Source organism: Bombina bombina, chromosome 5 (assembly GCF_027579735.1).
Source record: "Bombina bombina isolate aBomBom1 chromosome 5, aBomBom1.pri, whole genome shotgun sequence".
NCBI classification, from domain to species: Eukaryota; Metazoa; Chordata; class Amphibia; order Anura; family Bombinatoridae; genus Bombina; species Bombina bombina.
The window spans coordinates 717,441,323-717,469,099 of NC_069503.1; positions in this window are offsets into that span (position 1 = coordinate 717,441,323).

Here is a 27,777-nt window from a genome sequence, read left to right on the forward strand (position 1 = left end):
TGGATGACTTGCTCATCTTTTCAGAGGACCAACAACAACATCACACACATCTCAGATCCGTTCTAGCTTATTTACGCGAACATAAATTGTACATGAAACTAGAGAAATGTGAATTTAACACCACTCAGGTCACCTTCCTAGGGTATGTGATATCCAGCACAGGTATAAAAATGGATGACACGAAAATCCATGCTATTACCCAATGGCCAACCCCCAAGTCTAGAAAGGAGGTACAAAGATTCCTAGGCTTTGCCAACTTTTACCAGAAATTCATCCGAAACTTTGCACACATAGCCAAACCTTTGACCAACTTGACAAAGTTAGACAACACATTCACTTGGACACAAGACTGTGAAAAGGTATTCCAACAACTCAAGTTGAAGTTTACCACAGCCCCAATTTTGAAATTCCCTGACACAAATTTACAATACATCATTGAAGTTGATGCATCAGATTTTGGCCTACGGGCTGTACTATCTCAAAAACAGTCTCTCACAGATACTATGCACCCTGTTGCCTACTTCTCCAGGCTTATGGTTTCAGCTGAACGGGTATGTGATATCCAGCAGAGGTATAAAAATGGATGACACGAAAATCAATGCTATTACCCAATGGCCAACCCCCAAGCCTAGAAAGGAGGTACAAAGATTCCTAGGCTTTGCCATATTTTACCGGAAATTCATCCAAAACTTTGCACACATAGCCAAACCTTTGACCAACTTGACGAAGTTAGACAACACATTCACTTGGACACAAGACTGTGAAAAGGTATTCCAACAACTCAAGTCGAAATTTACCACAGCCCCAATTTTGAAATTCCCTGACACAAATTTACAATACATCATTGAAGTTGACGTATCAGATTTTGGCCTACGGGCTGTACTATCTCAAAAACAGTCTCTCACAGATACTATGCACCCTGTTGCCTACTTCTCCAGGCTTATGGTTTCAGCTGAACGGAACTATCCGGTAGGGGAAAAAGAGTTGCTTGCTATTAAATGTGCTTTCGAACAATGGCATCATCTGCTTGAGGGTGCCACATACCCTATCAAAGTAATAACAGACCACTAAAACCTTCAGTATCTGCAAAAGAACAAAACCCTGTCTGCTAGACAACTCCGCTGGAGTCTATACTTTTCCCGTTTTGATTATGTCATTACTTACCGTCCAGGTAATTGAAATGGAAAGGCTGATGATCTTTCCAGAAGAGACCCCAGACCACTCATAAGTGCTGTTCCCTCTACCGTCATACCCTAAAGAAACATCTTAGGTTTCCTCATTAACCATCACTCAGATTTTAAGAAATCTCAGTTAGTTGACTCCTAGATTCCGCTTCATCTCCTACAAGTAAAGCAGAATGGTCTCTACTACCACGGAGACCAGCCCTATATTCCTGCAACTTACAGACCCGAGCTCCTCCGGTCTTGTCATGACTCCCCTCTTGCTGGACATCAGGGTGTTCGTAAAACTCTGGATCTTCTCCAAAGGTTTTGTTGGTGGCCATCAATGCCTAACTCAGTGAAGGAATACATCTCTCAATGCACCATCTGTGCAACTACTAAACTGTCACACCAGTTCAGAATAGGTCTTTTGAAGCCATACCCGGTTCCCAAGACACCTTGGTCTGACATTGCTATGGATTTCATAGTTCACCTGCCAAAATCCTCTTTTTACACTACCATTCTAGTAGTAGTAGATATCCTATCCAAAATGGCACATTTCATACCAGCAACAGGACTACCTACTGCTCAGCAAACCAGTGAAATGTTCATCAAGGAGATTGTTCGGCTCCATGGTTTACCCACAACTCATTGACAGGGGCTCGCAATTCACATCTCGTTTCTGGAAACAACTTTGCCAGACCTTACACATCACTCAAAAACTCACCACCTCATACCACCCGCAGACTAATGGTCAAGCAGAATGAACTAACCAGTGGCTCGAGCAGTACCTTCATTGCTTCTGTTCAAATCAGCAAGAGTCCTGGTCAAAGCATCTAGCGTTAGCAGAATTCACTTACAACAACGCCACTAACACCTCAACATCCTTTAGTCCTTTCTATATTAACTATGTTCTACACCCTAGGATCAACTGCTACCCCTATATTCCGTCACCTAATCCACAAGTGAACGACACCGTCAATGACATTTCACAAACGTTCGCCATCATCCAGGATAACATAAAACATGCTCAGACTTCTCATAAGAAGTACTATGATCTACAACATACACCTCAACCCCAATATCAGGTTGGACAACTAGTATGGCTTTCAACTAAGAATCTGAGATTGCATACGCCCTTGAGAAAACTCAGCAAACTGTTCATCGGACCGTTCCCTATCAGAGCTGTCTCTAATCCCGCTACTGTTACCTTACAACTTCCAGACTCATTCAAACTTCATCCAACCTTCCATGTTTCTCTGGTTGAACCCTGTCTCTCCAAAGATCTGACTGCCAATGCTATCTCTCATGACCTCTCTAAATCTCTGGATGTGGATTATGAGGTACAGGCTATTCTGAATTCCAGATACCGATGTGGGATCCTGGAAAACCTGATACATTGGAAGGGGTTTAATAATGCTGAAGACTCTTGGGAGCCTTTCACTTCCATTTCTGCTCCCAGGTGTGTCTCCCTATTCCACCGACGGCATCCTGACAGAACTGGTCCGTAAACCTTGCAGTGTTTTTTTTTTTGGGGGGGGGGGTCTATGTCAGGCCCTCTTTTTCCTTTTACCCTCTCTGTCCCTTTAAACCTATAATTGGTTCTTTCACTATATAAGGTAATTGGTTCCAGCATGCCTTGCTGGATTAATGTTCTACTTGCACCTGACAGGTGCAAGTAGTAATGTGTTTGAGTGCAGTAGTAATGTGTTTGAGTGCAGTTTTTATATTTCACTAACCTCATTATATCAATTCACAATGAAGAAATTTGTATAGTTTTGTATTATTTTAAAGTCTGTTTTAAATCTTATTTTAAATATTTGTTTCACAATTTAAAAATATAATTTAAGTTACATTGTTAAACCGATTTATTAAAGTGCGGACAAACATGATACGATGTAGCGTATAATGTCCGCCGCATATTGATAAATGCCGACAGCATACGCTGTCAGCATTTATCATTGCACAAGCAGTTCTTGTGAACTGCTTGTGCAATGCCACCCCCTGCAGATTTGTGGCCAATCTGCCGCTAGCAGGGGGTGTCAATCAGCCCGATCGTATAGGATCGGGTGGATTGATGTCCGCAGCCTCAGAGCAGGCGAACAAGTTATGGAGCAGCGGTCTTTAGATCTCTGCTTCATAACTGCTGTTTCCTGAGAGCTATTCAGAGCTTGATAATTCGGCCCCAAGATCTTTATTTAAATATGAACTGAACATTTGCCAGAATTGAAATATGTGTGACATTTAAAATAGATCAAAATGGGGTTTTGGAAGAATTGAATTATTGCTGTTGAGTTCTATGCAAGTTATTCATGGAGTTTATGAGGTGTAAAGTCAAAAATGAAATGACGCAGCAAGAACATTTATGACAGCACTCATGGTGATTCTAGGCAGCCAAAGCAAAAGATAAGAGATGTAAGGAAAAGGGAACCAGTGAGGGACAGATACAGTATAAATATAGGTGAATATGTATCAACTCCCAAACAAATGGTTCTTAAAAAGTTCACACCAATCATAAAAAGTGAAAGCTTCTGCACAAATTTTTAGAAATTAAAGACCTTAATAAATATACATGAAACACATGCTGAATGATTGCTAGATGATAGATAGATAGATAGAATTTGAAATCGATAAGATTACTGTAATGCTGATTTTAACTGTTTAAACACTATTGCAAGGTAAAAATAATTATCAGTGACAGTTTTGGTAGTTTATGTTATATTGTACATGGACTCATAAAGGAGAAAAATGCATCCAAGCATTTTGTTATTACATAAATGCTTCATTGTAACTATATGTTTATCACCTACAAAGGGGTTTAACACATAACTAAAGGGACATGAAAAGCAAACAAAGAGAACAAAACAAATTAGGCAGAAATTCATTGGAAAGTTATTTAAAACCTCATGCTCTATCTGAATCACGAAAGAAAAAAATGTGGGTTTCATGTCCCTTTAAGTTTTCGCTTAGGAGCCACAATACACTGCTGTTCTTGAAGGATTTGACCAGGGGCATTATTGGTATGTCTGTGGTGTGTTTTATTGGGTATTGTATTTGGCTACTTTTCATTAGTATAAAAGTGCTTATTATTATTTTTATAACTTTAATTGATTGAGCAAGTAGCATTTGTATCTGTTTGGTAATGTTGCTTCCTAACGTAATCTGATATGGCAGCAGGGAATTTCAGTGTTTTAGCCCAAGAGCAAAAACAAACTTAAATTGGATTACTTTTTGGGGCACTGGGTACTAAGTCCTTTTAGCTGCGGAACTCGGTAAGACTGACACATTTTAAAAATAGGGCTACTTTTCACTGAAATGATCATAAAAAATGTTGTGGATAAACAATGAAAAGTACATTTGTGTAATAGTAAAATGCTCAAACAAATTAGATTCTTTTGTTATTGCACAAAAATATCTTTTTAAAAGCCACTCACATTTGTTTCATAGTCACTAGAGAGATTTGAAACACCCTCCATTTACACTGAAATAGAGCCTAGTTTCTCAATCTGTGGTAAATGTGCCCCTGGGGGTATTTGGGGCATTGGCAAGGGGTACTCCAAAGAATGGCCTGCATTATATTCTTTCCTGATGTATCTATTGTAGACATATCCAAGAAACCCGTCTTTCTCATTTCTACCCTAACAGGGAAGAGTGTGAGTATTTCCTTGCCTAGGTTAGGCCACTGCTCAGTCACTGATTCACTTCAAAATGGTAAAACCTTAGATTATGGCTTGTTAGTGACATATGAGGGCTGCAGTTGAACTTTACTGATATGATCAGAAAAAGTGTATTACTGTGACCAAGTGTCACAGAGACAAGTGGCAGATAAATGTGACACTGTGAAATAGGTAAAGTGCATCATACTGAAGTATGCCACAATAAAAAAAGACAGATAAACTGTGCATGAAATGGTTATTAAAAATAGAAAGATGGTACCACAAATATTACTTTCCTCATTGTGCAGAAACTAGTTTATTTTTCTCTGTTTTAATGTAAGAAGCGCATTAATTGCATATAATTATAATTATCAATGGACTATATCTCTGTGTTTTATGTGTTTATTATTCTCTCTTGTAATATTTACAAATATTAAATTCTTGAAAACATAAAACAAATATCTGATTCCTTCTTATTTACTTCATTAACATATCTGATACAAGTTTATGAAATCAAGTGATACACATGATTTCCATTTTTGTTCATGTAAAAGATCAATAATATTTGTGCCACAGTTGGGGTACATAAAAATCAAATAAAAGCCTACAGGGGTACTTGCTACAAACACTGAAATAGAGGACCATATCTTTAAAGGGACCTTAAAAGTGTTGGTAAACTTTCCATTTTTATAATCAGATCCGGAATGTTAGCGATATTTTAGATGGACTTTAACTCCTCAATTCTAATGAAGATCAGGGCCAAATTGAGCCGCCGGAATACCAGGAAAAATCACGGTGGGCAGAGAGGCTGACCTAACAATCAGCTAGATTACGAGTTGTGCATTCTGGTTTTAACGCTGAAAAAATGGTAATTTCAGCATTAAAACCAGACTGCAGCCATTACAAGTCTTGTCGGTATAGCTCTACCGCAAGCCTTTTAGCCTGTAACCCAAGGTCAGTCCCGCACACGTAAAAATTATGTTTTTTCATGGGACTTCCATAGTGCTGCCATTACGAATTTTGCGGTGAGGCTAAAAACCTGCGTTCCAGCCTAAAACGACAAGTTCCGTACCGCCATCTGAGAGCAGTAGTTATGAGTTTTACACTACAAAACTGTTACATAAAACTCATAACTAAACTGTCACAAAGTGCACTAAACACCCATAAACTACCTATTAAGCCCTAAACTGAGGCCCTCCCGCATCGCAAATACTATAATAAACCTTTTAACCCCTAATCTATTGCTCCTGACATCGCCACCACTAAAATAATTATTAACCCCTATTTTGCCGCTTCCCGACATTGTCACCACTATGATAAAGTTATTAACCCCTAAACCGCCAACCTCCCGCATCCCAAACATTATTTAAATATTATTAACCCCTAATCTACCGTCCGCCCACATCGACCCCACTGTACTAAAGTTATTAAGCCCTACACCGCCACCACTATAATAAACCTATAATAACCGCAAGCCCCCCACAATGAACTATACTAACGTAAACTATTAACCCCTAAACCGAAAGCCCCCACATCGCAATAAACTAAATTAAACTAGTAACCCCTAAACCTAACCATAACCCTAATTCTAACGTAACCCTAACCCTAACACCCAATACTTTTATATTAAAATTACAATTTCCCTAACTTAGATTAAATTAAAACTTACCTGTCAAATTAAAAGAACTAAGTTTAAACTAACTATTAAACTAATATAATTATTAAACTAAAATTAAACTAGCTACCAATTAAATAAAACTAAACTACACATTAAAGAAATCCTAACACTACTCTAAAAATTACAAAGTATCTAATTACAAAAAATAAAAAAGACTAAATTGCAAAAAATAACAAACACTAAATTACGAAAAATAACAAACAAAATTATCCAAAATAAAAATAATTACACCTAATCTAATAGCAATGTCAGCAGTAATAACCTTCCCACACCACAGTCAGTTCTGCGTTCCGTATAATGATTTTTGCAGACTATGCCAAAAATGATAATGTAAATAAGGTCCCTTCAACCTCTGTTGGTACACTTAGCAGTCCTTATTGTATATTCATTTACAGGACTTCGGGTCAGTAACGGTCATATGCTATACACACTTAAAACTTTTTAGCATATTCATAAGTGTGACAGGCCGGCTCCGGTCCATAGAGAGAGCTTTTATGGCGGTATGGCTTTAACACTCATTTCAGCATATATGTTTAAATAATAGCTTAATGGTTACTCACCGCCGCTCCTCTCCTCCTCAGAGACACTGGCTTGAGTCCTGTCAGCTGTGTACTTTCTGGAACCTTGTTCACGCCCCACGTTGCAGAGCTCTACCCGGATTGAAGGTACCGATAATATTCCAAAAAGAAAAAGGCTCACCCGGGGAACTCTGTTAAAATCCAAATGCCTTTATTTCCATTCACAATACATTAAAATTTTTCTTTGCAGCAGCAAAAGTAAAAGGATTTTCCGTGCATTCGTTCGTCAAACACACATGTTAATCCACTGAAGTAGCGTCAAGGGGTCATCTGATGCGTTTCGGCCTATAGCCGTAGTCGAAGCTGTTTGACCCCCTCACACACCTCCGTGTAATAAGACAATTAGTAAAACTCCATTGGTTACAAAAAAACATGACGCTACTAGTTTCTATTGGTTACATTTTCAAATCTGTTCAGCCAATGCTCATTTGTATTTAAATTGTATTTACATTTCATGCTTAATTTCATATTGCCGCTGCTGACATTATTTACTCACACTTACTGTATTCTACTGATGCTTTATTGTCTGCCAAAATAAAAACTATATGCATTATTGGTGTTAATCATTGATTTCTTCTCACTATTCCTAAACGGTTCGTCTCCTACTCTCCATTAACCGTTAAATTTATATTCAAGCATCAAGTAACTAATAATAACGTGACAGATTCTTTGTGATTATCGCTCATGCTTATAGTGTTCTTAACATATCGTGGCTTATTTGAGTTATTTGATCTAAGGCACCATAAGTTATTCCTGCTAGTTGATTTTACAGTTTACATTTATTAGATATTTACTTTTGCTCCATATTACAGATGTGTGGCATAGTTAGTCCTTCTATTGCAAAGATAAACTTATTTGATTTCCCTGAATTCTAACTCTCAAGCTTACTTATTATTTAGTGTTTGATATTTAGTAGTATCCTTTACATTTATTGGTTACTAACTTTCACACCATGTTGCAGATATGTGGCATGGTTACTCCTTGTATCACACAGACAAATTTATTTGGTTTTTCTATATACTGACTTTAAAACTTACTTATTATTTGATAGTATCATCTATTCCTCAAAAATAAGTTTTGCTCTAATATTTTCTAAGGGAATTTGCTGACATTTAGTCTTAGGCTTTTGGAGGTTAATAATGGATATATGACAGATATGTGGCATGGTTTTTCCCCCCATAGCAAAGAAAAATCATTTTATTTCTCTATATAGTAAAAGCTTGTTAATTATTTATTTTATTTATTCCTAGCCACTAGGTTCTACTGATATATGTCTCCTATACAGAGGGGGAGGGGAAAGCTTTTTAAATACTTAATAATTTACTGCCAAAAGTTAATGACATCAGTCTCAAGATTTAAGCCTTTAGGAATTCTTGCCTGCAATTTAATCATCCAAAACACTTCTTTTTTAGCTAAAATGTAATTTATTTCTCCTCCTCTATTGGGTACCCTCACTTTTTCTATGATGGTCCATCTTAGTGAATTTGGGCTTTTAGCATGTTTCCTTGAGAAATGTTCAATTAATGGTGTTGTCATTGTCCCTGTTTTTATATTTGTGATGTGTTCACGTATTCGACTTCTCACCTCCCATGTCGTTAACCCTGTATATTGTACATTACATATTTGACATGTTAATAAGTATATGCAATTTGTTGCCCTACAATTCAAACATTCTCGTTGGTTGAAAATTCTTCCAGTGGCTTCACTCTTAATGTAATTTCCTGGGGTAAGGTATACACATGCTGTGCATGTGTGATTACTACATGGAAAAGCACCTACACAACTTAGCCATGAACTTGTGGCTACCTTCTTTTCCTGTAATTTTGTGGGTGCTACAATATTGCCTATTGTCTTGGCTCTTCTATATGAGAATTGACACCCTCTTTTTGCAACATTTGCCAGAAGGTCATCTGCACTCAATATAGAAAGGTTCTTCTTTATTACGTTACAGACTGTGTGATACTGATCACTGTAGTCCGTAACAAAATATATGCCTTTATCAGGATTACTCTTGCCTACTCTTTTAGGTTTGGTTTGAAGCAAACTTTCCCTTTCAATTTCTCCTATAGTTTTATTTACATTTGTTACCATTGATGCACTATAACCTCTCCCTTTTAGTCTTTTTTCTAGATCCTTAGCTTGTTTGTTGTACTCATCTTTTTTGGTACAGTTTCGTCTTAGCCTTACGAACTGGCCCTTGGTGATTGCCTTAAAAATGCCCTTTGGGTGGCAACTTTTCACATGGAGTACTGTATTTCCAGAAATTGGTTTTCTGAAAATAGTGCTCAGGACTCCTTCTCTCTCTGATCCTGTGATCTTTATATCTAAGTACTCAATACTCTTCCTCTCATAGTGGTAAGTAAAGCTAATGCCTACACTATTATTCTTCAAATTATTTACAAATTTCTCTGCAGAGTCCTTGTCTCCATCCCAGATTATTATCAAGTCATCTATAAACCTTCTATAGAATTTTATTTGACCCTGTTGGCACCCACCATCTCCAAAGATGTGGAACAGCTCCCACCAACCCATGAAAAGGTTGGCGTAAGAGGGGGCAAATTTAGCCCCCATAGCTGTTCCACACCTCTGGAGGTAGTAGGTGCCTTCAAACAGAAAATAATTGTGTGTCAAAAGGAACTTGGTTGTGTCTAGTATAAATTTTATACAAACACTACTGAATTCACCTGATCTCTTCAGAATAAACTCAATGGCCTCTAGGCCCTTATCATTTTGTATGGACGTATATAGTGCTTTTATGTCTATAGTAAGCCATCCAAACTGTTCCTTCCATTCAAAATCGGTCAACTGGTTCAAAAGATCCTTTGTATCTCTCAGATATCTATATAGGGTAAACACAATCGGTTGTAAGATTGAGTCGAGCCATTGTGATAATCTCTCTGTTATGGACCCTATTCCACTCACTATCGGTCTTCCTGTTATTTCCACAAGGGACTTATGCACCTTGGGCAGGTGATTAAAAATTGGGACAATAGGGTGTTCTACCATTAAATATTGTGCTGTTTCTTGATTAAATAGGCCCAATTCCCTACCCTCATCTATTAGATGTCTTAATTCCCTGGAAAACCTATTTGTTGGATTGTTAGAAAGTTTAATGTACTGGGTGGTGTCATTTAATTGTCTGAATGCTTCTTCTACAAACCACTCCCTATCCATGACTACAATGGACCCTCCTTTATCCGCATTTCTGATAGTAATGCCCCTATTGTTACTAAGCTCCTGGAGGGCTTTTCTTTCCTTTAATGTTAAATTCTTCTTGTTATTTGTATTAACCCTGTTATAAAGCTCAGTTAGCTCTTTCTCAATTCTTCTCTGGAATGTTACCAAAATAGGGCCTCTGTCTTGTTTGGGATAAAATTTTGATTTATTTTTTAAACTTGGTAAAGAAATATTCTGTTCATGTGAGTCTTGTGTAAATATAAATTTAACGGTTAATGGAGAGTAGGAGACGAACCGTTTAGGAATAGTGAGAAGAAATGAATGATTAACACCACTAATGTATATAGTTTTTATTTTGGCAGACAATAAAGCATCAGTAGAATACAGTAAGTGTGAGTAAATAATGTCAGCAACGGCAATATGAAATTAAGCATGAAATGTAAATACAATTTAAATACAAATGAGCATTGGCTGAACAGATTTGAAAATGTAACCAATAGAAACTAGTAGCGTCATGTTTTTTTGTAACCAATGGAGTTTTACTAATTGTCTTATTACACGGAGGTGTGTGAGGGGGTCAAACAGCTTCGACTATGGCTATAGGCCGAAACGCGTCAGCTGACCCCCTTGACGCTACTTCAGTGGATTAACATGTGTGTTTGACGAACAAATGCACGGAAAATCCTTTTACTTTTGCTGCTGCAAAGAAAAAATTTAATATATTGTGAATGGAAATAAAGGCATTTGGATTTTAACAGAGTTCCCCGGGTGAGCCTTTTTCTTTTTGGAACCTAATCTAATAGCCCTATCAAAATAAAAAAGCCCACCCAAAATAAATGAAAAAAAACTAGCCTACAATAAACTACCAAAAGGGCCTTTTGTGGGGCATTGCCCCAAAGATATCAGCTATTTTCCATGAAAAAATACAAAGACCCCCGTTTGTTTGTGGGTTTGGGGGGTGGGGGTTTGTAATTTTTTTTTCAGGTAAAAGAGCTGTTTAACTTAGGGCAATGTCCTACAAAAGGCCCTTATAAGGGAAATTGGTAGTTTATTCTAGATTAGGTTTTTTATTTTGGGGTGTTTTTTTTTTTTAAATTGGTATTAGAATAGGAATATTATTTTTTTTTTATATAATTTGTTTGTTATTTTGTGTAATGTATTTTTTTCGCTTTAGGGTGGGTTTTTAATTTTAGATTAGGGCTTGGTCAGCAAAAGAGCTAAATGACCTTTTAAGAACAATGTCCATACAAATGCCCTTTTCAGGGCAATGGGTAGATTAGGTTTTACTTTATTTTTATTTTGTGGGTTTGGGAGGTAGGGGTTTGTATACTGTTAGGGGGTCTTTGTTTTGTTTTGTAGCAAAAGAGCTGTTACATTTAGAGCAATGCCCTACAAAAGGCCCTTTTAAGGGTCCCCAAAAGGCCCTTTTAAGGGTCCTTGGTAGTTTATTATAGATTAGGATTTTTTTTTATTTTGAAGTGTGTTTTTTTTTTTAAAGGGTATTAGAATAGAAATAATTTTTATTGTTCTGGATAATTTTGTTTGTGATTTTTTGTAATGGTAGGTTTTTTATTTTTTGTAATTTTTTTATTGTTTTTTATTTTTTGTAATGTTAGGATTTAGTGTAAAGCAGCTTAGGTTTTATTTCACAGGTAAGTTTGTATTTATTTTAACTAGGTAGTTAGTAAATAATTAATAACTATTTACTAACTAGTCTACATAGTTAAAATAAATACAAACTTACCTGTTAAATAAAAATAAAACCTAAGCTAGCTACAATATAACTATGTTATATTGTAGCTAGCTTAGGTTTTATTTCAGAGGTAAGTATTTAGTTTTAAATAGGAATTATTTAGTTAATAATTGTAAGCTTCATTTAGCTATATTTTAATTATGTAAAAGTTAGGGGGGTGTTAGGGTTACGTTAAGGTTACGGTTAGGTTTAGGGTTTGGGTTAGGCTTAGGTTTACGTTAGGGTTAGGGGTTCATAGTTTAATTTAGGTTGTTGTGATGTGTAGGACTAGCAGTTTAGGGGCTAATAGTTTTATTTAGTGGTAATGATGTGGGAGGCCAGAGGTTTAGGGGTTAATAGCATTATTTAGTTGCGGCGATGTCGGGGAGCGGTCGAATAGGGGTTAATAGATTTATTATAGTGTGGGCAATGTTGGGGTGCAGGGGAATAGGGGTTAAATAACACAACTTTTGTTGAGTTCGTTAATTTCCCTATAGCACGCATAACTCGTAATCTAGGTGAGAGTGAGCAGCCAGTGAGGGAATGGGGCGGCCAATCTAACAGTGTGAACAGCCAGTGAGGGAGCAGAGCAGCCGACCTTCTTTTTGAGCACATAAAAGACACATCAGAGGGTCAAGCAGCTCAGCTGCAGATGTGGGAGCGGCCGCTACAATCCATTAGGCAAGCCAACACAGTGTGAGCAGGTGAGGGAGCGGAGGCTATTGCTTTTGGGGATCAGTTGCAGGGAGGTTAGGGGGATTGGACCGAAGGGGGGCTGGGTGGGACCAGAGGGGACGGGCTGGGCTGGGCAATACAAATTTCCAGGGTCGGTTTGATTTATAGCATATGAAGATATGCTATAACTCACTTTTTAATGTAACAATGAAATTCTAATGCCTCACGCTCCAGCAGCCCAATTCAAAAAATTTTTTGTGACCTGACATTTTTAGTGCTCTAGTCATATGGCACTCATAGAAAAAATGTTTTTGTGAAGTGTACTGCCAGAGCTCAGGGTATTGCTATGTTAAAAAGTAAGTTAAAGCGTATCTTCATTAGAATCAATTAATTAAAGTCCATTTAAAATATTGCTTCCATTTTGGATCTAAGTGTACAAAGGGGAAAGTTTACCATCACATTAAACACTTTGAGATTGTAATATAAAATGTTTAATATGTAATAAAAGAAACTTCGCAATATACTTTAATTTCGAATTTGTTTCCTTTTCCTGATATTTTATTTCGAATTGGGCCTTCCAATTCCAGTTAAAAGTGGAAGTTCAAACTCCATACTGGACACTGAAATATTTAAACAGCCATTGGTTGCACATTCCATTAACCGATTTATAACTGTTTCTAATTGGCTTCAGCAGAGAAGGAAACTTAGGTTACAACATGGTATGGCGCATTGCCTTATGGGCACTTAAACATTACACTTATTTTTTTCCATATTTAAGAAACTAATATACAGTTACACATTGTATCTGCTTATTATTCTCAGATTCATCTCTGTTTTGAACACATCATTCTATCCAGTATTTGTTTAGAATTTAATGTCCCTTTAAAACGTGCACACTGTAGTCTAAGGAGACATTCCACAGATGAAAAAGCAGATCTTAAAGTACTTTAAAATATTCTATAAATATTATATGGATAAAAGAAATCAAATAATAATTTCAGGTTTTGATTCCATTTAAATACAACTTACTTGTAAAAAAGTATGGAAAATTCTCAGTTCTTGCTGTATGAATCATAAACCGCTTCTTTCCATTGTTCTTTGTTATCCTAACTTCATAGACACCAATCAAATTTTCCAGGATTTTCCAATTCCATAGAAATAATAATGTAAATAAAATGTGGGATTATGGCTTTAAAAAGTTTTCAATTGCTATAAAATGCTTCCCTTTAAATGATGTTGAAACTTGCAGTTTTATCATGGAAATATTCCTCCAGGCATCTCTAATAAGCATTAGATATTTTAAACATAAATGGTGATGCCTCCGAAAAAATAGTTGCGTGCTTAGATATATAAATATTTTAGTTCTCAGATATAAATCTATATAACCTTGGTGACAATGCAAAACCATAAATAAATGTCTATTTTCATAACTTAGTAACTTTATAATAGAATTATTTTAAAATCCATTGTATTGAAAAATATTGAAGAAAACACAACCTACATGTCGTTTCGATGGTAAAGTTAAAGGGACATAATGGTTAAAACTGAAATGTGTATTTCAGTTTTGAATAGAAACATTTTTAAGTGTAATTTTTTTTAAAAAACAAATTAATATTGTCACAGATACAGTTAATTGTAATGGAGGATCAGACAGGTATTGTTAGGGTTAAAGTGGGGGCAGAGTTTTGGGTCAAAGGTACATGGAAGTTAAAAGAAAAGAAATCCAATTTACTTGTGTTATCAAATTTACCTCCTTTTCTATGTATCCTTTGTTGAATCCTATCTCTAGGCATTTCATATGAATTTTTTCAATTCCATGGTCTAGTTAAAGGGACAGTATAATGTCAAATTGGTTTACCCTTAATGTGTTTATACTGACTTTTTATACTAGTATAAAATGTAAGACAAATTGCTCTTATAGGTTTCTTTTTGTATACAAAATAGCTGTTTTTGCTCTTTAAAACCACAACCAACTAAATAATATGAGCTTGCAGGGAGAATAAACACGCTATATAAACATAAAGGTTCCCTTATTTTATATCTCTCTGAGATTACAATTGAAAATTAGCATTTTAATATCTATCTCTTCTTCTTAGCTGGATCTTGTATAAATAGCTTTTCAATAGTCATTACTGTAGTAGTGATTTTTCCATTATATATATATATATATATATATATATATATATATATATATATATATATATATATATATATATATATATATATATATATATACATATACATATATATATACACACACACAATTTTAGAGTACATTGTCTCTTTAAATTATAAAAGTGGGACACGGAAGTAAAAATTAAACTTTAATAATTCAGACATGAATAGTATGACATTATAAACAGTATTCCAGTTTACTCGTATTATCAAATTTGCTTTGGTTTCTTGGTATCCTTTGTTGAAAAACATATCTAAGTAGGTTCACCAGCAGCACTACTGAACTACTTGAAGCTAGGTGTTAATCAATGGCAGCAAATATGTGCCTCTTGTCATTGTCTCAACAGATGTGTTTAGCATTGATGTTCAGTAAAAAAAAAAGATATCCACCCATAAACGTAAAGTAATGGGGACGGAGCTATCCACGAGGGAGAGAAGACATGTATCTGTAGAGCTCTCTTAGTTTTTGACCAAAAAGTTTATTTCTTGGAGTAATCCTACATTTTTTTCCACCTCAACACCTTTGTGTAAGTCTCAAACAATGCAGAGTAATTGTCTACAGCTGCCAGAGGAGGCATGACACTTAACTGCCTATATGACAACACAGCCTGAAATAGACACATAAAGATCAAGTAGGATCGCACTACCGGGGGATCGGGTTTCCGCTCTGGTAGTGCCCTAGTTCTACCAGCTTTAAATACAGATTTCAATCTACAGCAATGAAAGGCAAAACCCAATCAGTGAAAGATTCTCTTTCTAAGGCTCAGGCAAAGAAAAAAAACACTGTTGCCGAAACTACAACAGCTATGGAGCCTGATGACCTAGAATCCAGTTCAGAAATAGTACCCTCTGATCATCTGTCCCCAGGGACTTTATTCAGCAGATAGAAGAAATATTCCAAACGGAATTAAAATCAGCAATAAAATAATTAAGAAGTGACATTCTGGAAATAGGAAACAGAACCTCAGAATTAGAGAATAAAGTGGATGACATAGTTGGAGTGCTACCAAGCATAGACAACACCTTAAAAGAGCAAAACGTGAAAATCTTGCAGCTTGAAAACCATCTAGAGGACCTCTAAAACAGGATGCGTAGATCAAATGTAAGACTACGTGGTCTCCCAGAGTCATACAAAAACCTAAATGAGGTACTGAAAGAAATTCTACACCAATTAATACCAAATGTAGAAGAATCATTCTACTTAGTAGACAGAATTCCCAGAGCACTAAACAAACCCTCAACCCCTAACACACCCAAGGATGTCATCTTTAAGTTCCACTATTATACCACGAAGGAATCACTGTTACTAGAAACAAGAAAAACTCAACATATGGAATTCGAAAAGAACAAACTCAAATTCTTTGTGGACTTTATCCCCCATTACATTAAGGAAGAGAAGAGAACTTCTACCCTGTAAAAACCATCTTGATGAAAGCACAAATTAAATACAGATGGGCCTTTCCTTTTCGTCTAATGTTCTTTGCTAATAAAAGCACACACTCCTGCACCAACATAGAAGAGGGATTTGAACTTATGCATTAAATCTTCAAGGATCAGAAGATAGCCATTTGAAACCTCTGCCTCAGAGATCTCCTCAAAAATCTGTCCAACATCTTTGGAACAAGGTCACCAGAGACTCTTCATCAACAAAATCTTCCTGATCAAATGAGAGTTCACTATCCACTAATTTGAGTGCTATGTTGAGGTAATGGTCTAGGTCACGAACTGAATCTACAGTTTTCTTTATACCTCACCTGCACTTTTTCTACCATGTTAGAGTTCTAGAAGTATTATGATAAAGTTATATTGTTTATTGTACCATTTTGTTGCCTTAAAATATATATTGGATTAATTGAGAAGGTTATGAAAACTAGAATATGCAGTCTACTAAACTGACTTGTTGGTAAAAATATAAGGGGGAGCTGGACGCCCTTAATATTCCATTCACTAAAACAGTGAAATGTTGGACAATAGCTCAAAAAAAATTCTGCCCTCATAAAGTTCTTTATGTTTTAAAGGTTATTGTTGTTAATATAAAAAACTTGACAATCCACTAAAACCAGTCCCCTAAGCCATTAAGAGGGTTTATTTCCTAACAATGGCCAATGTGTTAACTGGGATAATTTAATTCTAGTTACAAGTAATACACAAGGTAGGCACTATTTATAAGACCTATAAAAGTTTGATACAGTGTTTATTGAAACATTCTGGATTTCTAGTTCAAAGGCCCACAATACTAATATAAAAGGAATGAAAAATAAAAACCGATAAAAAACACACACAAAAAAAAAAAAACAATTCCTTTAGAAAATCTAGCTGTATATAGATTCCCTAGATAGGAAAAAGACTAACGTTACTTACCTTACCTAAAGAAGTGAAAATAACTTCAATGGTTTAAATTGAGGCTCAAACATAAGTGGCCATTAGTGATAATTCTAATTCTTGTTAATATTTATAAAATGTTTAAAAAAAAAAATATTTCTTAGCAGTTTCACATAGTGGAAAAATGGGAAAAACCAAGCAAGGCTCAGTCTGCAATAATTTTAAAGTTTGTAATTGTTGTTTTATTCACATCGTTATCTCAGTGAAGTTGAATTAAATGTTCAAGTATCACACACTGATACTATTGTTTCTCAATGCTACTTTATCTTTTTCTAATATTTCTCTTCTTTCCCCAAAAGTTTTCTCTATTTTCTTGGTCACCCATGGATTATCTAATAATTTGGTATTCAAACAGTTCAGATTTTTACTAGGTTCAAAATACCTCGAAGGAAGGAGGCGAGCCTCCCGCAAGATTATGTACATCTCAACTGTAAGTTTACTACTTGACACCTCTCCCACCAACTACCCATGCAAATAATGTTGTTGTTTAAAATTTTATCTCACAATATTAGAGGTTTGCATACACACACAAAGAGGAAAAAAGCTATTATAGACAAAACCCATAAGGCACATATTATCATGTTACAGGAGACCCACTTCAGAACCCATCAGACACCAAAAATACTGGGACAAAGCCTTTCCGATCCAAATGCCATGCTACAGGGAGACAAAAAAAAGGGGGGAGCGTATCTATCATTCTTCACTCTACCCTTAACTTTCCAGAAGAGGAAGTCATTAGAGATTCTGGAGGGATGTTTATTATAGTAAGGGGAAAAATTCAGGGTAATTCAATTGTTTTAGCAAATATCTATGCCCCTAACGAAAACCAGGCACATTTTCTAGCCAAAATTAGCAAGCTATTAACTTACATTAAATGACAACATAGATAAATTCCTCAATGTCAAAAAAAAAAAAACTAAAAAACAAATTCCTAATGGATCATAACCTATTAGTCAGTTGGAGAACATTCAATAGAGGAGTTAGAAAATACACTTACTATTCCGCAGCCCACAATTCGCACTCATGAATTGATTATATCCTCATTAGTCAGATCCTTCACCAACTATTGACTGATACGGCCATAACTCAAAGTGCATGGTCAGACCATGCATGGTAGAGACCTCCTTGAAGGTTTTTTTTTTTTATCCCTCTAGAGTTAGATCTTGGGCTCTTAGAAACGAACAGGTGAGCCAAATATTAACTACTCACATTAAAAACTTTTGGGAAGATAATATTAACTCTACTAATAACCCACTATATGTATGGGGGGGGGGCTTTAAGGCGTATATGAGAGGTATTCTAATTCAAGAAAAAGCCGCATTTAACAAAGCTAGAACTAACTTAATTAGACAAAAAAAAAGAACTAGAAGAGTTACATATAAAACATACCCAGACCGGATTATTGGAGGCGGAGCTAGCCATAAACTGACATGGATGTTTCCTGCTGAAGCTCCACATTTGACCTGGCATTGAGGGAGATTATCGCTGGTCCAGACATGTTTGGACTGACAGAACCAAGTGAGAAGTAAGGGGAGAGAATGGGGGAACAAGATTGCATATTTTTTATGCAGAAAGGAGCTGTTTTGACTGAGTTTAGAGCTTCTATCATGATGCGCCCCTGCTGTTTTTGCCTGGAAACCCCATACCAGCTATTCCTAACATCACAACTAACTGGACTATCTAATGATCAGAGCAGCCATCAGAGGGGCAGAAGAGCCAGCAGAGGTCATTTACAGGTAGACAGAGGGCATGAACATATGTTTAAAGGGATAAAAAAGCTGAAATAAAAGCCTTTTAAAAACGGGGCCCCTGCTGAATTGCCAGGGAAACCCTGTAGCTATTAAGGCCCTGCCTAAATTTACAGCCTCAGGCCCTTACAATCCTGTTTAGCTACAGAAGATCAAAGATTGGTGTATAGAAAACCCTAAACTGATGTGTTAAAAAGGCTTGGTGTTTGCTGCATTTAACAACTTAATAAGCACACTTACTGGGCCCCTGCATGACTGTATCAGAAACCCCATTTGAAGCACAGCATAGATAATCTCAGCAACAGGAGGAATCTTCTTATAAACACAGAGACTGTCATTTGATAGGGGATTATTACCTGAATTGTTTGTTTTTTTGGGTTTTTTTTGGGGATAAAAAGCTGAAATAAAAGACTTTTAAAAACGGGCCCCTGCTGAATTGCCAGGGAAACCCTGTAGCTATTAAGGCCTTGCCTAAATTTACAGCCTCAGGCCCTTACAATCCTGTTTAACTACAGAAGATCAAAGATTGGTGTATAGAAACCCTAACTGATGTGTTAAAAGGCTTGGTGTTTGCTGCATTTAACACCTTAATAAGCACACTTACTGGGCCCCTGCATGACTGTATCAGGAAACCTCAATTGAAGCACAGCATAGATAATCTCAGCAACAAGAGGAATCTGCTTATAAACACAGAGACTGTCCATTTGATAGGGGATTATTACCTGAATCGTTTTTTTTGTTGTTGTTTTTTTTTGCATTCATCTCATTGCAATTTAAAGTCTGCAACATCATACTATATATATGCCCCTGACTGAACTCCACACCTCTCTCTATAACCTGGTATAGCTACTGTTTAACTGCATCACACTATGGCATCCAGGAGAGTCCCCAGGGTGGACAAGGATACAAAGCCACATGCTACTTCTAGTTCAAAAGATGAACACATTCTTTAAAGCTTATACACTCTCCAACTGTGGAGGAAGATGATAATTCACAAATGTCTCAAGAAGAGCAATTCCTCCTGACAGAGAATCACCTATAACTAAAGCTGACCTTAAGGATCTCCCGACCAAAGCAGACCCTCTCCTCTTTTTTTCAAAAGGTCAGTAAGATGCTGAAAGAGGGTTTAACAGAAATAAAGAAAGAAGTTGCGGATCTGGGAGGCAGAGTGGCCTATTTGGAAGAATTAGAGGAAGAGACTACATCCAACATGGACCTAATCAACAGGAAAATGGAGACCCAGGAATCACAAATTGAATATCTCCAATCCAAGCTAGAAGACCTCGACAAACAGGGGTAGGAGACAAAATCTACGCATTCGGGGTGTCTCATGAAAAATCACGAGTGACACTCTCCCCCTCACAATCTACAAAACATCTTCAAACAACTATTGAATAATCAGCAGCTACCTGATGTAGCGATTGACAGGGCACACAGAGCTTTAAGACCCAAGCCACGGGATGGAGAACCTCCAAGGGATATAATCCTGAGGTTTCACAGATACACCGATAAAGAATGCAATATTAAATGCCACAAGAAAACAACAATCCTTCACTTTGGATGGTGACACGCTTCAATTTACGCAGACCTCAGCCCTATCACCTTACAAAACCGCAAAGAAATAAGATTCCTCACGGCTTCATCTGAGAGATCACGGTCTACCCTACAGATGGGTATTCCCCTTCAGTTTGAGAGTACTGAAGAACAACAAACTTGCAACATACAGGACACTAGAAGATCTGGACCACTTTTGCCAAACACTGGGCATACCAAAACCTACCCTCCCTTCATTGGAAGCTTCGGATATCTCTGACTCACAAAGAAATTCAGCACCGCCAAAACCTCAATGGACGAAAGCGGCAAAGAAAAGATCTAGAGATGATGCATCAAAACATCGGAAAGGGCCCAGCAGATCTCGGACCCGAGTTGAGGGATCTTTAGACTATCTATACAGTTCCTCTGGCAGTGAAGGCCTGGCCGGCCGATAAAGATACTTGAGACATTCCTGAGATTAGCCTTAAGCATGATTATTATCATGGTCTTACTTTGGTGCTATGTTTCATTTGCTCCTGAGATAGATTGTTTATGCTATGGTGTTCTCTCTCCCCTTTTCTCCCCTTTAAACACTGTTTTCTCTCCTTCACAGGTGCCTTTCAACCTCGTTCGGTTTGAACTAATTCCCCTATGAACCCCAATATTACTTGGGAAGGTTTTTACAGGGAATTTTTGTTATGAAATGTTTTTTGTTTTCAGGTTTCTTGTTTTGTTGTATTGTTTATTGTTTTGTCGTTTATTGCCGAAATAAATGATACTTTTGTATTGCTTACTTCTGATCCAGGACTAAGAGATGTTTTTGTATACACGTATAAGAGAGTTACTTCCATCCACTATCTAACCAAAGGCAGGGGTGGGCAGGACCAACACTTCAATGGTGCCGTTTTCTTTGACACCTGCGATGGCTGAGTATAGGACACTACATGACTGGGCAACTCCTCCGACGTAAGGTAATGAGCTTTATCCCACAACAACCGACGCAGGTACACAAATTAAGGAAATTAAACTAATCTCTCAAAACTGTAAGGGCCTAAATTCCCCAACTAAAAGATCCATAGCGCTTAATTGGGGGGAGAAAAGAAAAAGCTAACATTATTTTTGTTCGAAGAAACACATTTTGTCACCAACAAAGAACCTACATTCAAATCTAGAGACTTCCCCACTTCGTAGCCTTCACTCTAACACAAAAAAAAAACGAAGGAAGGGTCGCTATATAATACTAGTGGGGTATGTTGTTTAATAGACCAATTACCCTGGCTAACGTATACGCACCCAACACAGGACAAAGCTCACTTATTTGACGGACAGTCAGTAACAAACTCCTAGAGATCCAAAAAGGCACACTCCTGTTTAGGGGGAGATCTAAATGTAGCATTGTTCCCGACTTTAGATTGTTCACAAGGCCGCAGTATCACTACGTCTAAAACTAGAAATCTAATTCTTAACACATTAAGGGCCTCACCCTTTTGGACACCTGGCGCACACTTCACCCCACCGCACGCAACTATTCATTTTATTCTAATCCAGCCAAATCAAACTCACGCATAGACTATTGGTTTATTAACCATAGTAATATGCCATTAGTTACAGATGCTGATATTCTCCAATAACATGGTCTGACCACTCCTCAATATCGTTGACTCTGACCTGGCCCTCGGTACCAATACACCCGTTTCACTGGAGACTGGATGAGGCTATGCTACATGACCCACTAGTCGTACAACAAATCCAGCAAGCTTTGACAGAGTACTTTCAGCTAAACTGCAACTCCACGACGTACACTCCAATGACTTGGTTCGCACATAAGGCTGTTCTCAGGGGGTTGTTCCTGAAACAGAAAGCTATTAAATGCGTTCTTCGCTAGGCACAATACAAAACACTACTACAGAAAGTACAACTGATGAAAATTCACATAAAAGTAATCCCCAGAGACAGGATCTTTTGCAGGCGCTAGCCACATCACGATCCAGCTAAAAAACTACTTGCATAAGGAGGCATGGCGTAAAGGCTTTATATCTTAGGAAGATATACTTCCATGGAGGTAACAAATCTGGTACCCCTGCTCTCTAGGGCCTTAAAGCGCAAAACATTACACAACTACATTCTCAATATAACAGCAGACGACGGCCACGGAAACGTCGGACTCAAGATCTGATAGCTAAATCATTCGTGACCTACTATGGGAAATCTTTACAGTCTCCCTGTAATGAGCGGGGTAAAGCAAGCAGAATTTTTAGACACTTATATTCAAAGTGCAGATTTGAGTAAGATTCAAAGAGAGGACAAAGAGAGCTTAGATGAACCGATCAAACTACATGAAATACTGAAAGTTATTAATGACCTTCCATCACATAAAAGTCCTGGACCAGACGGGGTTTTCAAACAATATTACAAAACATATAAGGATATCTTAGCGCCACATCTATTAGAGTTATATAGGCATATAGTTAAGGAAGGACATCTCCCCCGGAATACTTAGAAGCCCAGATTTCAGTTATTCCCAAACCAGGTAAACCCCCCACGCATCCCGGTAATTACAGGCCCATCTCTTTATTGAACACTGATTTAAAAATCTTTACAAAATACTGGTTAATAGGTTGAACCGAATACTCCCACAGATTAATCCACTCTGATCAGTCTGGCTTTGTGCCATGGATCGAGAGGCAGGGATAACATCATCAGATCACTTCAAGTTAATAGATCACGCTAACATACAAACACGGATATGGTGGTTATTTCCACAGACGCTGAGAAAGCGTCTTGAGATCGCCTAAACTGGGATTTTTTATTTGCTGCACTTAGGGAGGTGGGTCTGGGGGGAGGGTGATGCTTCGTAGAATTTCAGAGCCTTTTATCATGCACCATCAGCAAGGGTTGAGTAATAATATGATGTCCGATCCCTTCATTATCCACAATGGCACAAGGCAGGGTTGTCCGCTTTCCCCTATCTTATTCATAATCAGCATGGAAGTCTTAGCACAGAAAATAAGAAATATGCGCTGGGTTTCCGGCATTAAAGTAGGCCCTTTAGATTGTAAACTCTCGCTATAACGCAGACGATGTCCTGTTCACTGTTATCATCACCCCAGACATCTGTCCCCTGAGGTCCTGAAAGTTCTCAAACAATTTGGTGACTTTTCAATTTCAGGATTAATGAACAAAAGTCCGGAAATCTTAAATATCTCCCTCCCACCTCAAGAATTTCAGACCCTGTTACAGTCCTGCACTCTTAAACACCAACCACAAGGGGATCAAATATTTGGGGGATGTATCTTGCTCCAACATGAAAGCCCTCCTGGAGCTTAACTTCACTAATCTACTTAATTACTATATCGACAGATTTAAAGACTTGGAAGGACCGTCCCTATTCATGGTGGGGTAGACTCCAAATTTTGAAAATGAATGTACTCCCTAGATTGCTGTACGCGATTCAAGCTGGTCCCTATCACCCTACCAACAGGGGCCTTCCGTACTCAAGATACAACACGTTTTAGATTCTTCGTTTGGGGGTAGCAGTATAACCCAGAGGTTAAGAAGGCAACTATTGTACAGGTCAGCCAGAGAGGGAGGGTTGGGTGTGCCTAAGATAGAAACCTATTATCAGGCCTCGGCTTACAGAGAATCATAGAGTGCACAGAAAAAGGGGACTCTAAGGCTTGGATTCCAATAGATTCACATATACTTCACTCCCCTCTCTGTGAGCTTTATGTTGGATAGCAGGGCAGAATCGACCCCCATGGTTGAAAGGCATACCCACTTTTACACCATGTGTTCGAATTATGGGAATCTTTGATAAAGAGATTCCCAGGGAATATCAACACTCAGATCACCATGTCCCCCAATTTCCCCGAATGCTGAGCTATTAGGGGGGGGTAATGTTTGACAGGAATAACCTAAATAATTGGGAGATGGGTTCCCCTAGTTAATTTACTCAGTGAGGGCAAACTCAAAAACAGGTTAGACCTTACAGACATCCTAGGTGGAGTTTTTGTTAGGGTGGCTAAAATATAACCAAGTTCACCATTTTCTCCATACCCACACTCTCAAAACAGTCACTTACAAGAAATCTCACACCCTTCGAACAGACATGCGCTATGACAAGTTCAGCACATCACACCTTATCATGGGCTAAGAGACTCCTAGTTAATGCACAGAGAGCTCGAAACTTCCCTGATTACATAGAAAGCTGGCATAGGGAATTGAATAAGACTATCACAGAAGCAGAGTGGGGTTAATATTTTTAATAATACAAGAAAATCTTCATCCTCAGCTAGATTTTTAGAGACAAATTACAAACTCCTGACTAGGTGGTACTTGACACCTACCAGACTTAAATGCATTTTCCCTTGCCTCGTCGGACCTTTGTTTGAGGGGTTGTGGGGAAAGGGGGACGATGACACACATATGGTGGGCATGTCCTAAATTGTCACCTTTTTGGGAGGGCATACAGAATATCCTACAAGTCATAATGGGGGCGGGGGGATTCTTATCAGCTAGACCCGACAACGGCCCTACTGAACCTGTTACCTAAATTTAAATGTAAATTAAGAACACGACTAATTCAGTTGGCATTGAATTCTGCTAGTGTCCTTAGTCGCTAGGCTCTGGAAATCTCAAATCTGCCCGACCCTAAAGGACTGGCACTCTCACATGACAGATACCTTGAGAATGGAAGAATACGGTTTCTTTAAATCGAATAGGTTAGAATTCTTCCATGATTTAAAATTCATCTGGGATGAAATCCAAAATGATCTGAGGGATAGAAGGGGGGAGCTTTACAACAAGTTACAGGAGTGACCTAGGAGGAGTAAAAGGCCTAGTGTTATCTTAGAGAGGTATGGCTGATGTGGTCCCACCCCTGCCTGATACTCTAATAATGACCTCTTTAGCTTAGCACTTTCTTCTCAAAGGTTGATAGCTAAATACAAAGTCCGAGGGATACCACTAGATTGTGTAGAATATATACAAAGTGATCTTAAATTAAGAAATTTCGGCATAGTTTTGTTGTTGTTTGAGTTATGTTTGTACATTGGTGTCATTGTCAATCACCATTTGACAATGGGAGTGGGGGCTACTGTTTTCAATTGGACTTATCACGGACAGTCTAGCTCTACTATTTCATTTTACTATGTGGGAGTTTGTTCTCCTTTCTTTTGGAGACTGATGGTTTCTCCTCTTTTGTTTCTGTTTAAACTTTTGTATCAACAATGACATCCTTTTGTACCATGCTGCTAATAATGATAATAAAAATGAATAAATAAATAAAAAGAAAAAACATACCCAGACCCGGTCTGCTAACCTTACAAACAAACTCAAACTCAAAAGAGAAGAAATTGATGATTATTAGATGAGAGAAGCGATGTCTTCAATACAAGTGTTAGACGCCCAATATTTCACCTATGCTAACAAACCAGACCGCATGCTTGCTAGAAAGATAAAATATATAACTAGAACCTTCTCTATACCTCAGCTCCAAGCACCTGATTGTGAGGTAATTAATAATCCCCTAAATATTGCAATCATTTTTGCAGATTTCTATCAAAATCTTTATCATCTAAAAAACAGACCAGACGAAGCACCAAGCTGTACAAATTAACTCTTTCCTGAAAGAATGTGATCTCCCTTAGCTTAATTCAGAAGACATAGAGAACCTTAATTCCACTGTAACTGCTCAAGAAATTTCCTTGCTATAAAACACATCAAAATCTCCAAAGCACCAGGTCCAGATGGCTTTTCAGGTAGTTTTTATAAAAAGTTTCATTCTCAACTGATTCCCCAACTAGATTTCTCGTTTAATCATATTTTACAAGGCGGAAAAATCCCTCCTGATCTACTAAAAGCTAGATTTTGTGTTGTCCCTAAACCAGGAAAAATAAATTTCACTGTAAAAATTATAGGCCAAGTTCCCTGATTAATCAGGACCTAAACTTATTTACTAAGTTTATGACGAAATTGGTCTCTGGTGATCGAGTAGGATTCATTAAAGATCGAGAAGCCCTTGATAATATTAGAAAAGTTATAGATCTAGTTGACTTTGCTACAAACAAAAAAGTGCCTTCTCTGTTCCTCTCTTTGGATGCAGAGAAGGCATTTGATTAAGTACTATATGCTTTCCACTTTGAGGGTAATTTTTTAAAAGCTATACAAACTATTTACATTCACCCAACAGCATTACTAAAAGATAGCAGGATATCAATTACAAAGAATAACAATACATAACGGTATTAGACAAGGGTGTCAGCTTTCACCACTCTTGTTTGCCCTCTGCATAGAACCGCTAGCGGAAAGTATTAGGAAAAATCACAATATTTCAGTTATCCAAGTGGGAAGCACTGTACATAAACTCTCTTTGTTTGCTGATGATGTCATTCTAACCATTACAAAAACCATGTTATCTCTTCTTCCTCTTTATGAATTATTATCAAAGTTCGGTATTCTGTTGGGCTATAAAATAAATAATGACAAATGTGAAGCATTAGAAATACACATATACGCGAACACACACAAAAATGATTTGAGATTAATTTTAACTTCAAACGGGCAACAGAGGCAATAAAATACCTTAGAGTATTTATCCATAAACACCTTGACAAATTATAGAAACTTAATTATATCCCCATGTATTCTTTTCTTAAAAAGGAAATGAAAGAATGGTCATCTTACAAGATCTCATTCTATGGAAAAATAGTGATCAGTAAGATGGCCATTCTTCCCAAATTATTGTATTTATTCAGGTCTATACCCATTGGGATATTGAAAGCAGATCTAAAAGATCTTCAGAAACAATTCCTGGGCTTCATATGATCCTATAAATTTGCAAGAATAAATAGGAAAACAATGCTACGCAGATGAAAAATGGGAGGGTTGGGAATCCCAGACCTCCTAGCATACTTCCAAGCAGCAATAATTGCTCAAACAGTCTTATGGAATCAACCCAACAATCAGTTAACCTGGGTACAACTAGATGGCAAAATGATAAATTTATCTCCAATCCACCTACTGTTATGGATCCCCCAAAAAGACAGGAAACAATCATGGCTACAATATGTCTCAATAACTCACTCTATCAAACTATGAGACTCACTAAACCATAAATTTAACTTAGTTACAAAAACCTCAACGGCTACTCCTCTCATAGCCATCTCAACCTCAATCAGAGACAATATCAAGGAAATATGGGCCAATAAGGGTTTTTACCGCATAGCAGACGTATTTAGGGGAAATAAACTCCTAACTTATGAACAGTATTGGGGGACTTCCGT